Source organism: Equus caballus, chromosome 21 (assembly GCF_041296265.1).
Source record: "Equus caballus isolate H_3958 breed thoroughbred chromosome 21, TB-T2T, whole genome shotgun sequence".
NCBI classification, from domain to species: Eukaryota; Metazoa; Chordata; class Mammalia; order Perissodactyla; family Equidae; genus Equus; species Equus caballus.
Window position 1 is genome coordinate 18,320,900 of NC_091704.1, and position 12,525 is coordinate 18,333,424.

Genomic DNA, 12,525 nt, shown 5'->3' on the forward strand with positions numbered 1-12,525 from the left:
TCCTCATTTGGGAAATGTCCAAGATGGACTAACTGATTTCTTAACTTCCTCTTGGCTCTGACAGTCCCCGACATGGGACTATCTACACCAAGAGGAGACACAGAGGGGAGAAGTGAGCAGGCATTCAGAAAAGGCAAATGACCCAGGTGTTTACTGTTTAAATGTAATTCACCATGTGTATATTACATGTTTATGTGTATTTACTATGTGTATATATATATATACTTTTTTTTCTTCTTCTTCTCCCCAAAGCCCCCCGGTACCTAGTTGTACATTGTAGTTGTGGTCCTTCTGGTTGTGCTATGTGGAACGCCGCCTCACCATGGCTTGATGAGCCGTGCTAGGTCCGTGCCCAGGATGCGAACCAGTAAAACCCTGGGCTGCTGAAGCAGAGTGCTCGAACCCAACCACTTGGCCACGGGGCCAGCCCTACTATGTGTATATTGAAGAATGTTCTATCCTCTGGGAATATATTATCTAGTGGAGAGAAACAAGAAAGAGAGAGAGAGAGAAAGAAAGGAGGGAGAGGGAGGGAGGGAGGAAGAGAGGGGGAGAAGGAAGGAAGGAAAGCCAGCCTATGCACATTACATGGTAAGTTAATACCAAAGGCACAAAAATGAGGATTATAAACAGAAAATGTTAGTTACCAATACATCCGCTCTCACTGCAGCAGGTGGAAAGGTTCAACTGGAGTTGGAGATTTTGTTCTTTACTCTTTTCACTGGAACACCTTTCTGCCTTTCCTTGCTGCAGCCCGAAGAGCTGTGACCACACCCAGGTCTAATTTGAAGTGGCCAAAAGGACTCTGGGGAGAGTGTGGACAAGTGCAAAGAACTCAGGAATGGAATTCAGACCTAGGTTCTGGATTTATTTATTTGCGATGCTGGCTGAATAAAACACCCTGAACTTCTATTGTCTTCCCTCCAAATTGGGGCAATATCCCCCGACCTTATACAACCACTGAGAGATAAATGCAGTAAGGGAGGCAGAAACTGGCTTGGCCAAGGGCAACGTGCTGAACCAGCCCTTTTCGAACCATGAACCACATTCCACTGAATGTGAGTTTGCCAAGATGTTAATGAGTGTTCTTAGGAAAAAAGAAAGCATCACATGGTCATGGGGGTTTGCGATATACTGCAACGACATGCATTATTAATATTAAAGGTTTAGTGAAATCCTCTTGTTCAAAGACATTTTTTTAAGCAGGGAAACTCTTTCATCACAGAATCCCCACTGACATCTTGAGGCATTCTGTGTCCCATGGAATCCAGTATGGGAAATTTTGCACTAATCAATGTAAGACATACTTTGGGAATAAAGCATCCTAGGAAGAAACTGGAGTGAAGGGAAGGGAAAGGAGAGGACTTTGAATGCCAAGCCATGATTCAGCCTTTACCTTTTGGTGATGGAGGTCTTCAAAAAAATTTTTTTTTCTCTCCTGATCACAAAAGCAGTACAATACAGCCTACTTAAAGACTGAAGTTTTTTGAGTAGGGGTGTGATATGGTCCATGATTTAAGAGAAATAAGTCTGACAGTTTGAGTATAATAGTCCAGGCATGGGTGGTAGCAACAGAAATCAGAAGGAATAGATAGAGGAGGCCGGCCCCATGGCCTAGTGTTTAAGTTCAGTGTGCTCCACTTCAGGGGCCCAGGTTCACAGATTCGGATCCTGGGCATTGACCTAAAACACTCCTCAGCCATGTGGTGGCAGTGACCCACATACAAAGTAGAGGAAGACTGGCACAGATGTTAGGTCAGGGCTAATCTTCCTCAGCAAAAAAAAAAAAAAAAGAAGAAGAAGAAAAAGAAAAAAGGAAAAAGAATAGATAGAAAGCAAGTGAGGGAACGAACATAACATTTAGCAACTAGCTTTGAGCCTGAAGAGTGACGTTAAAGAAACCTCCAAAAACTTAAGTGCTTACAACCTGGAACACTGGGAACGTGACACTAGTACAGAAGAAAAGAGAATGCAGCTAGTTTAAAGAATAGGGGATGAGTCAAAGAAAGAGATACTAAATTTGGTCTGAACTCTTTTTTTTTTTTTTTGAGGAAGATTAGCCCTGAGCTAACATCCATGCCCATCTTCTCCTACTTTATATGTAGAACACCTGCCATAGCATGGCTTGACAAAGAGTGTGTAGGTCCACACCTGGGATCCAAACTGGCGAAGGCCGGGCCGCCAAAGCAGAACATTTGAACCTAACCGCTGTGCCACCAGGCTGGCCCCTAAATTGGGTCTGATATTTGGTCAGGTTTGAGTCACATCCATGTGGAATCATCTAGAGGGGAAGGAAATCCTGGACGGGAACTTGGGTGGACTGGAAATACAGATCTGGGAGTTCCTAGAGGGTCATACTCCACAAAGGGATTCATTCTTTGAAGAAACGTAGAGGGCAAAGGGTGGCAAGAGATGAGCAGCCTAGCAGGATTTCCAGGTAGAATTTGGACGGACACTGGACAGGAGACCAGAAGAGGCAAGTTCCAGAAAGCCAATGGAAGGCATTTCAAGGAGGGGAGAGTGACCTCTAGAGACTGGAGACTGGAGAAAACGCAGACTGAGAAAAGTTCCTGGCAGGGGAACCACTGAATGCTGTGTAACTTGACAGAAAAATTTTAGTGGTAAGATTGACAGAAAGGAAGGAACGATGAGGGAATGAAAACAGTGGGCTTGAGCCACAGACGTGATGTGCATGCCACTTGCGGGCAGAGAGGCAGTCACTTCAGTCTTAGGGCCTAGGGCGGTTGTCTCAAGGCAGAAAAAGGTCAATGGAGGGGTCTGAAACGCAGCTGCTAAAGGCCTTCAGATCCAACAGAACTTCAAGGTGAATTCTCTGCAGGTGGCAGTAAGGTGTCTCTTTCCCATCTGGCACTGGGATTGGCTCCTCCCTTCTGCACACAAAGTGGCCTTACATGTCTAAAATGAACTCCCTCCCATTCAGAAATGCTTTCCTTCCTAGTTGAGGAAGTCATCGTTTTGACTTAGAAGTCTTCTAGGCTATAAGCATGTAGGTATAGACGACACTTTTTGCCTCAGGAAAGTGTTATCACTAATCCCACTATCTCTCATGTCAATAAGAACCAGGTAAGATTGCTATTAGAGTCCAGGTTTTTGACCTAGAGATTTCAAATAGCCTGGCTGAAAGGAATCCTGAGCTCCATTTGGACTTGATTCCAGATTTTCCAGCCAACCAACACCAATAAAGCTACACTCTGCTCCCCACCCCTGGATAATTCAAGTGCTACCTGACTTTCTCTTGGGGAAGCAGGAGGACTACTTAGGCCACCGTCTTGATCTAGTGGTGTTTATTTCTCTCTGGAAAGAAACATTGACTTTTTACCACCTTTCCTGGGAGAACCAAGGCCAGTTCCAAAGGATCTGCCAAAGGACGCACGTTTCACTAAATTAGCAGTTTGCATATGTGAACCTTGAAGTGCTTGGCAAACCCAAATGAATTATGCAGTCCCACAATCTTAGGAGGCAATGATGGAGGGGCACTTTGCTCTGTGCACCTGAACTTCCAGTGTCATCCAGTGACACTGGAGAGCTTTAACATTTGTACTTAGTACACTTCCCACTGGTATTAACCAGCTGTCATTCTTCATTGTCAGTGAGCACTCTTCCTTGTCCAAGGCCACAACACCAACAGGAGGTCTCTGTGGGCTGGCACCCACCAGCTCTCATTTTTCTAACTACCACTGAGGCCCTGTCTTCCTTGCTGCCTGTGTAGTCACCTGGCTCAGTTCCAGTTTCTCTATTTGGATGTGAATGTCACTTAGCCAGTTTGCCCACATGATTTCCCAGACCCAGGAAGGGACACGCCTTGATGCAGAGAGATGCAATCGCTGATACCACCGTGAAAAGGAAAGTCCATCCTTGGTATGGATTATGCGCTTTTCTTTTCATTTTTTGTGTCAGAAGCTGTGGTCATGTCATCTGTTTTGGTGGGGCATTTCATTCCCTCTGATGAATGCCCATTTGCCTTGGATTCTTCGAGGATACAATTTTCTAGCCAAATGGGTTTATGCTTATTTATGCTTAGGATTCCAGACTTCACAGAGGTTGCTTAATCCAACATCTCTGCCTCCAGGCAATGCCTTTTTCTAGAGAATCAAAGAAATTCTGTGCATTCTTAAAATAAAAAGGTGACATATAATTATAGGTCCTGACATTTCCAGGGATCAGTCTGGAAATTACATAGGGTAGCCCTGAAATAACCTCAGTTCATTAGCAATCTCTCTTTGACAAAGTTAACTTAGGTAGCCTTGACCCTGGTCAGGGCCCCCCACTTGCCATTTGCTCTTGAGTTTGGGGACTCTGTTAGTCCTGTGTCCAGAACCTTCCCACAGCTTGCCTAAGAGAGAGATAAGGTTCAGGGAGTTTTAGGTTCTTAACATGGCTCTGCTTTGCACAAGGACTCAAGGGCACAGGTCCCTCTTCTTCTCCCCTTTCCTGCACATAGGCCCAAAGTGAGATTAAGGCAATGCAAGCTTAGGAGCCAGCCACTAAAGTAGGTGGTGGGATGTGAACAAGTCACAGTTGCCCTCTGGGCCTCTCAGGTTCCCATACACAAAATGAAGGGGTTGGACAATGAGCTGTTCTTTGATCCCAGTTCAATCTAGCAACTATAAAAGCACTGAGGGATTACTTAAATGAATAAGGCTGGACTCCTGCTCTTGGAAAGCATCCTGGTTAGTGACTGGAATGAAATGAAAATCTCCTGAGCCCCTACTGTGTACAAGGCACAGTGCAAGGTACTTCGAGCTCATAATCCTCAGCGTAACCTTTAGAGACCAGTGTTCTCATTTCTGATATGGTTAAGGAAAGTAACCGGCCTAGCTAGGGAGTGGCAGGCAGACCCCAATTCTGCTAGCCACCAAAGTCCAAGTGTTTACTGTCCATCCATCAGACACTTGCAGAATGAGGTAAATGCTACAACAGAGGTGCAAAGGAGCTCTGGGAACACGTTGTCTTCATGTTTCCAGTGGCTTCCTTCCCTAGCCAAGGACTCTGTTAGCCTTGCCACTTGGGTCCAGGCTGAGCTCACTCAGGGAGTCAGGCCCTACAGGACTCGCTGCCAACCTCCCACCACCCTAACTCTCAGAATTTATTCTTTACTCCTCTTCTAGGAATGTCAGCCCATTTGTAACAATAACAATAATCCTTTCCACACCAGCACACTGCTTCATGGTTTACAAAGCATTTTCACATCCATTATCTCATTTAATCCCTTACTCCTCTACACTCCTACAACATTTTTTTGGTATCTCTTTTTTTTTTTGAGGAAGAGTAGCCCTGAGCTAACTGCTGCCGATCCTCCTCTTTTCGCTGAGGAAGACTGGCCCTGAGCTAACATCCATGCCCATCTTCCTCTACTTTATATGTGGGATGCCCACCACATCATGGCGTGCCAAGCGGTGCCATGTCTGCATCTGGGATGCGAACTGGTGAACCCTGGGCCACTGAAGAGCAACTGCTGTGCCACGGGGCCGGCTCCTTGATATCCCTTTAGTATAACATTCTACCTTGCCTAACAGGCCTATTTCTCTTTACTGTGTTCATCTTGGCTCAGAAGTTCCATCCTATAATTTAGGTATCTCAGCACCTTGCACACTTCTGTGCACAAAGTGGGGGTGACAAAATTTTGCCATATTGAATCCTCACGGTGTTGTGGATCATTCTCATTACTGCCTTCTTCACCCCTTTGATACAATTGACATTTGGTTGCCTACTAAGGGCAAAACTGGGTTCTTTGGGGATAAATCAGGGGAGGAGATCAGATCAATCAGGGGAAGACAGAAGTGAGGGCACCTGGTAGGCCACCATGCGTGCTACAGGAGTCTAGAGTGACTGATTAGTTTTGTCTGGGGGTAGGTAGGAAGCAGGAATTCTTCTTGGGAGGGTCCTACTCTGCAGAGAAGGAAATGGGCTGAAGAGTCTGACAGGTGACGGAATCAGAAAGGGCCACAGGCTTGACTCTTGGGAAGGAGTGGATGTTCCTCAGAAAAATTCTCCTCAAAGAGGAAGGAGGGCTAAATGGGTAGCTTTTCCAGAAAGGAAGTATACACTCCTCACAATTTTCTGGAGCAGAGGAGGCAAATGGTCGCAGTTCTTAGGAAAAGAGGAACACTTTCTGCAACACTCAGATGCTGTTTAGAAAAAGTGCAGAGAGCACAACTCCCTGGCATTTCTTGAGTAAAAGGGCTGAGGAAGCCACAACCTCCTGCAATTCCTCTCTGCAGAGAGAAAGTGGGTGCGTGAAGTTCCAAATTTCTCCTTTGGTGGGGGTAGGGACATACAAGGCAGGAATTTCCCGTTATCTTCAGAAATGAAGGCCAGGGGCACACAGCCCCTACTGCTCAGACAAGGGAGGGAGAGGGCCAGTGGCCCCCAATAGTGCTCCCCAAATATTCCTCGGGAAAGGCAGTGGGTCCGGAATTCCCCAAAGTCTCCTTAGCAAAGGGGACAGGGGCCCGAGCCCCGACAAGTTTTCTTAGAGAAGAGAGCTGGGGTCCCGAATCTACAAAGTCATGCTTATCCTGGCAATTCTCCTCAGAAAAGCGGGAAGGGTAAGAATCGCCAAAACTCTTCTCAGCAAAGAGGCCAGAGTAAGAGCCTCCAAGATTCTTTTCAGAAGAGGGGCCACGGGCAAGATTCCTGAAGATTCTCCTCGGAACAGGGACCAGGAAAAGAATCCCGAAGATTCTCCACAGAACGGGGACCAGGAGCAAGAATCCCCAAGATTCTCTTCAGAAGAGGGTCGAACTCAAAGCTCTAGTCAGAAAAGAGGGCTGGGGCAACGAACCCCGCCCCCGCCCCACCTCGGAAAGGAGGCCGAGCCACGGCTCTCTCCGTCCCCTCAGAGCGCGCCTCACGCGGCCCCGCCCACCGCCTGGCGTAACCATCCCACGCCCGTTTGGCCCAGGCCGCCTCCGGTGCATTGTGGGTGGGGCGCCCCTGCTGAGCGCTGCGTGGAACCCCCAGCCCAGCCAGTTGTCGGCCGCCCGGCTGCCCAGCCGAACCGCCCTCCCGGGTCCCAGCGAGCCGGCCACGGATTGACGCGTCCCCAAGCCCCGCCCCTCGCGGCGTTCCCGCCCCGAAGTCTTAGCCCCGCCCCTGAAGGACCCTGACTGGCCCTGAGGCCCGCTCCACTCTCCTATTGGTAGGCCTCCTGTCAGTCACCCCGTTCCACCTCCTCGGGCCCGCCCAGGCCTCCGGCGCGATCCCGAGGGCCAGCCGGCCCGCGCGCTCATTGGCCGCCGGGCACTGTCCGTCGTGAGGCCGGTCACGCCCTCTATGGGGCGCGGATCCCGGGAGCCCTGGCTGGACCCCATTGGCCTGCCGTGCCGCCACTCGCCGAGACGCGCCTCAACCCGGAAGTGTGTGAGGCGAAATCTGCCTAGCAACCGGGGAAGCCAGGCTGGGAAGCGGGCAATTTCAGTGTGAGACACAGCGGCGAGACCGAGCGGCGGCTCCAAGCGCGGCGCGGCAGCTCCTCCCGCCCGGGGTCAGTGCCCCGGCGCGCGCACGCGCACCCCCGCCGCCGGAGCGCGCCTCGCGCCGCCCGCTCAGTCGATCGGTCGGCTGTCTGTCGCCCTGTCGCCGCCACCGTCGCCGTCGCGTGCGCCACTTGAGGGAGCCGCCGCCTCGGGACCCGAGCGGACCGGACCCGACCCCGCCACCCGGGGCCGCCCGGAGCCTAACAGCCGCCAGCGGGGGCGCCGAGCAACTTCGGTGAGTGAAGGGCCGGCGCTGCTGGTGGCGGGTCCCCGGCTTCCGGTGTCCCGGGCTTGTCTGGGGCTTCCGCTTCTCCAAGGGGACCGCCTCCAGTGCGTGGACCCCCTTGTCCGAGGGGACCCGCCTCTCTGAGGGGAGCCCACTTCTCTGAAGGACCCCACCTCTCCGGGAGCCCCGCTCCTCTGAGGGGAGCCCCCTTCTCTGAGGGAGCCCCCACCTCTCTGAGTGACCCCACCTCTTGAGGGGAGCCCCTTTCTTGAGAGACCCTACCTCTCTGAGAGACCCTCACTTTTCTGAGGGGACCCCCTTTCTCTGATGGACGCTTCGCTTTTCTGAGGGCCACCCCTCTCTAAGGGACACCCCCATCTCTTTGAGGGACCACCTACTTCACTGAGAGACCCCTCCTCCCTTCTCTGAGACTCCCTCTGCCGACTTCTCTAAGGCGACCCCTGCTTCTCTGAGGGACCCCTGCTTCTCTCAGGAGACACCTCTGCTTCTTGGGGACCCTCCCCCTCACTTCTCTGGGGGACCCCCACATCTCTGAGGAGATCCCTGCTTCTCGGAGCTGCTGTCCCCTTTTTCTGATGTGCCCCTTCTCCCCTTGCTTTTCTAAGGTGCCTCCCACTTTTCCTAGGTCCCCTTTACCCCCCTTTTCTGAGATGATCTCCCTGTTTTTCTGTCCCCACTTCTTTGGGTGATCTTCTCCTTCTCCCAAGTGACCCTCAACTAATCTGAGGTGTTCCTACTTCCGTCAGAATCTTTCTTGGAGATGTTCCCCACTTTTCTGAGCTGTCCCCACTTTTGTTGGGACCCCCTCTTTGTTGATGAGTTCCTTCACTTTCCTAATGGGTTCCCCACTACTCTGAAATGCCCATATGTCTGACTGGATCCTCAGTTTTCTGAGGAAAAGTTCCCCACTTTTCCAAAATATTTCCCAGTTCTTTTGGATCACCTACTAATCTGTGGATGCTGCAATGTTTAGAGGCGTTTGCAGAGGTTCTCCCCCTAATATATGTCCTGCTCCTACGGGCCCCTCATATCTCTGAGGCATGCCTCCACTTTTCCAAGATATCCCCTCCTGATGAGAGACAGGGTGGATTTCTCCACTTCTCTAAGGGGTCCCCCTGCATTCCAAGGGGTTCCCCTCCCACTTGCCTGAGGACATTCCCCCTTTCTTGAGGTTTTCCTTCTGATTCTCTAAGGGAGAAACCAATTCATTTCTCCTTGGAGCCCCCGACTTCAAGATTCCCCTATTTCTGTTTGTTGCACTGACTTCCCTCCATTCTGGAAGGAGAGGCCAGAAATGTGCCCCCTCTTCCAGTCTTCTTTCTTACCAAATTTGGGGTCTTTTCTGAACTTTTACCTGAGCTTCCAGGGACCTGGTGGATTTTGTGGCTGGAAGGGAAATGGGAGACAGGCAAAAAACACTTTTTCTCTTGTCCTTTAAGACCTGCTAGATTGGGGGGAGCGGGAGCTGTTGCCAGATGACTACCTTGGTTACTCCATTTTTGAGCTATAGGCCACCACAGTGTTGTCAGGCCAGTGTGAAGGCAGGAAGGACAAGGCTGGAACATTGTCCCCAGATTATCACACTCTCAAACTGTGGGACGACCCACTTCCTGTCCCATCCCTCTGTCCTCCCCGCCCCGCCCCCCCCCGCCCCCCCCGCCCCCCCCCCCCCCCCCCCGCCAAAAAAAAAGGAGAAGAGAAATGCTCCTTCAGGTCTTTCTGCTGTGTTTTCTCTCACTAGGCCTTCTGATTTACTCCTTGATCTCTAGAGGATCCTCAGTTTGTGGGCCGCTCTGGTTTGAAAGGCAGAGCAAGAAGCAGGAAATGGGTCACCTTAGAGCCAGGAAGGGTGGAAGGGAGGCAAGGCACAGGGATTTGACTTCATTTCTCTTAAGTTTTAGGTGACTTCAGCCTGGCTGAAAGGAAGTTTTTACGTGGCTTTTACAAATCTCATATGTACCTTTTTTTAATGGCCCACCCTGGATTCCAAGTTCACTCCAGTAGCTAATTTTATCTGCTTTGCCAAATGCAAAGCTCTCTGGAGCCCAAGTAGATGAATGCTGGCATTGAGAGATGGTCCAAAAGACAGGAATGAACTCAGTTTGAAACCTGAGTAACTCGTAACCACTTCATGTCCACACACAAGTCTCAGGCTAAAAACGTGGGGAGAACGTTCCTGAAGTGGAGTTCTGAAATGTAGGCTGAACTCCTGTTTGGTTTAGCATTTCAACAAGTTCTTCCCTCTGACTCTGCTAGAACAGCAGTTCACTTTACAGTTTTACTTAAGGCTGTCTCTCTCCTGTTCATTTCCATCTGGATCTTGCTTAATTTGAGTCCTTTGTGAAGACTCCTGCTGAGGCTATAATTTGAGTTCTAAATCTGTCGATGGACCATGTGGACACAAGTTTCAACTCGAGCTATTTTCTTCTGTGGAGAAGTGTTTGGAGAGTTTCCTGGGCCCTCTGCTCCTGGAGTAGTCAAGTCCAGGCAGGAAGCTGCTGCAGACCTGGTTGCTCTTCTACTGCCTCTTCCTGGTCAGCTGTACACACTGCCCTGAGGGGAAGGGGAAAGATAGTGGGAGCTCAGGGCTTAGGGTGTCCTGAGACAGGGCAGAGACGTGCCGACACACATTTATTATTTTAAATGAAACCCACAGGACCAGCAAAGTGGAGTGTTAGAAAGGGAAGGGGGAGCTTTGAAGTCAGAAGGACCTGATTCAGATTCTGGGTCTGTCCTTCCTAGTTGTGTGGCCTTGGACAAGTTATGGCACAGAATCGGCATTTACTAAATATTTGAGGGGTCATATCTCTGTAAATGTATGTGAAGGTGCCTACACATGGGATGTGCTTCCTAGACATATGAATGAATGAATCTGAGATAATGAACGGGAGGCGGCCAGCGTAGCACCTAGCACACGTGCAATAAAGGTTTGTTGTTGTACGCAGGAGATTAGGATTTTGGCCTGGGCTCCCAGACTAGGAAGCACTTGACATTCAGCCAAGGCTAAATATGCCCAAAGAGAAAGAAACTTGGTATGTCTCTTGCAAAACCCACTGTCCTCCTGGGTCTTGTAGCATTTTCCTGTGTTCAGATAGCAGATGTGAGATGCATTTGCTGTTTGGCAGCCGTTTGTGTTTGCCTTGGCCTTGCCTTTTCCCTCTGTAAAATGGAGTAATTTGTGATTTAAGGGCAAGTAGGGAGATGTATTACTATAATTAGACCATAGGCAAACCAGAAGATTATAATGAACTTGAAGAATTGTGAGAAGAAAAAAGTGGGTGAACCATAAACCTAAAGGGTTATATCTATATTTTGAGACTGCTTGAGTGAGTGATATGCAGCAGTTACCTGGTGATTGATCTCTTCTTATGCATTAGAACCTTGAAAGAACAACTGTTTTCTTAGGGTAATGGATCAGATTTGGGGACAAAAGAATGAGAAAGTGATGTACAAAGGCATTTGACACCACACAATAATAGAACATTGAGAGGGCCAGTGTGTGGCTTAGTGTCCACAGGAGATCAGGATTCACCTTGAACTTCCAGTATCTAGAGAGCTGTGGAGATGCTAACTCAGCTTCTGGGGGTTGGGGGTGGGCAGGACATTTGTTTTTTTGAGAGGATTCTTTCTTAGCAATTAATGAAAGCCCTAAAATCAGGGCCAGTGAGTTGGGCCCAGCCTTTTTCATTTACTAGTGTGGAGATGGATGGCACTTGCCCCTGATAGCTAAAACCCAGGGAGAAATAATGGGTGAAACTCTGAGCTAGGGCCCCACTGGGCTGCTCCCAAGTTTGAAGAAAAGGTTTCTTTCCTCCCCCAACCCCTCTTGAAACATCCCCTCTCCCACCCTCATCTCTGTCTGTCTGTCTGTCTGTCTGTCTCTCTCTGTCTCTGTCTCTCTCTCTGTCTCTGTCTCTGTCTCTCTCTCTCTCACACACACACACACACACACACACACAAAGTGACTTTACTGGTGCTGGCCCCGTGGCCAAGCGGTTAAGTTCGTGAGCTCTGCTTCGGTGGCCCAGGGTTTCGCCGGTTCAGATCCTGGGCACCGACACTGTAGTGCTCATCAAGCCACGGTGAGATGGTGTCCCACATGCCACAACTAGAAGGACCCACAACTAAAAAATATACAACTATGTACTGGGGGGATTTGGGGGAGAAAAAAAAAAAGAAGATTGGCTACTGTTGTTAGCTCAGGTACCAATCTTTAAAAAAAAAAAAAGTGACTTTATTTAAATTTTATTTAAATTTTTCTTAATTCTTTTAAGGATAGTTATTCCATTATATGAGAAAAGAGCAAAGTTTATTATTTTTAAAATATAAAAAATAAAGTAAACAACTTTAAAGGGATCACTATCCCTTTTGAAATTATGCTGTGTCTCTTGTGTGCTACAGACTTCACTCTGGTGGATGGTGGCGCCACCACCAAGTCTCTTTTATCTAACAGGAAGTTTTTTAAACTTTTTTTTTTTGATTGAAAGATTCTTACAGCAATAAAAACCCTTGGGTAGTTAGAAATGATATTGATCTAGGTACATTTATTAGATGTAATGTAACGTGGTTATCCATTGGTGGGCAGCTCTAAAAGGCATGTGGGTCCCAACACTGCCCAGCATCTAACTCTGGATGATAAACTGTTGATTTATATAACTGAAATAGCTAGGGAAGTCAGGGTTTCCTTCCTGTTGGAGACAGCACTGGGGGCGTTAAATCCCTGTGGGATCTTGATGATAAGAAAGAAGCTGACCTCTTTTGGAATTGGGAAATATCTAC

The 12,525-nt window shown here is 49.0% G+C and overlaps 1 protein-coding gene across 8 annotated transcripts in view; it reads left to right on the forward strand.

The window, feature by feature from the left end:
* The first annotated feature begins 7,106 nt into the window (after window positions 1-7,106).
* The window catches only part of GATAD2A (GATA zinc finger domain containing 2A), a 97,858-nt gene continuing 92,439 nt past the window's right edge, over window positions 7,107-12,525 (forward strand). The window contains exon 1 of one of the 8 annotated variants that reach the window (XM_070246723.1): window positions 7,107-7,734. The gene's annotated coding sequence lies outside the window, so the exon portion shown is untranslated. The remainder of the gene's footprint in view (window positions 7,735-12,525) is intronic. The other 7 variants (XM_023625546.2, XM_023625543.2, XM_070246722.1 and 4 more) reach the window with 7 other exon arrangements.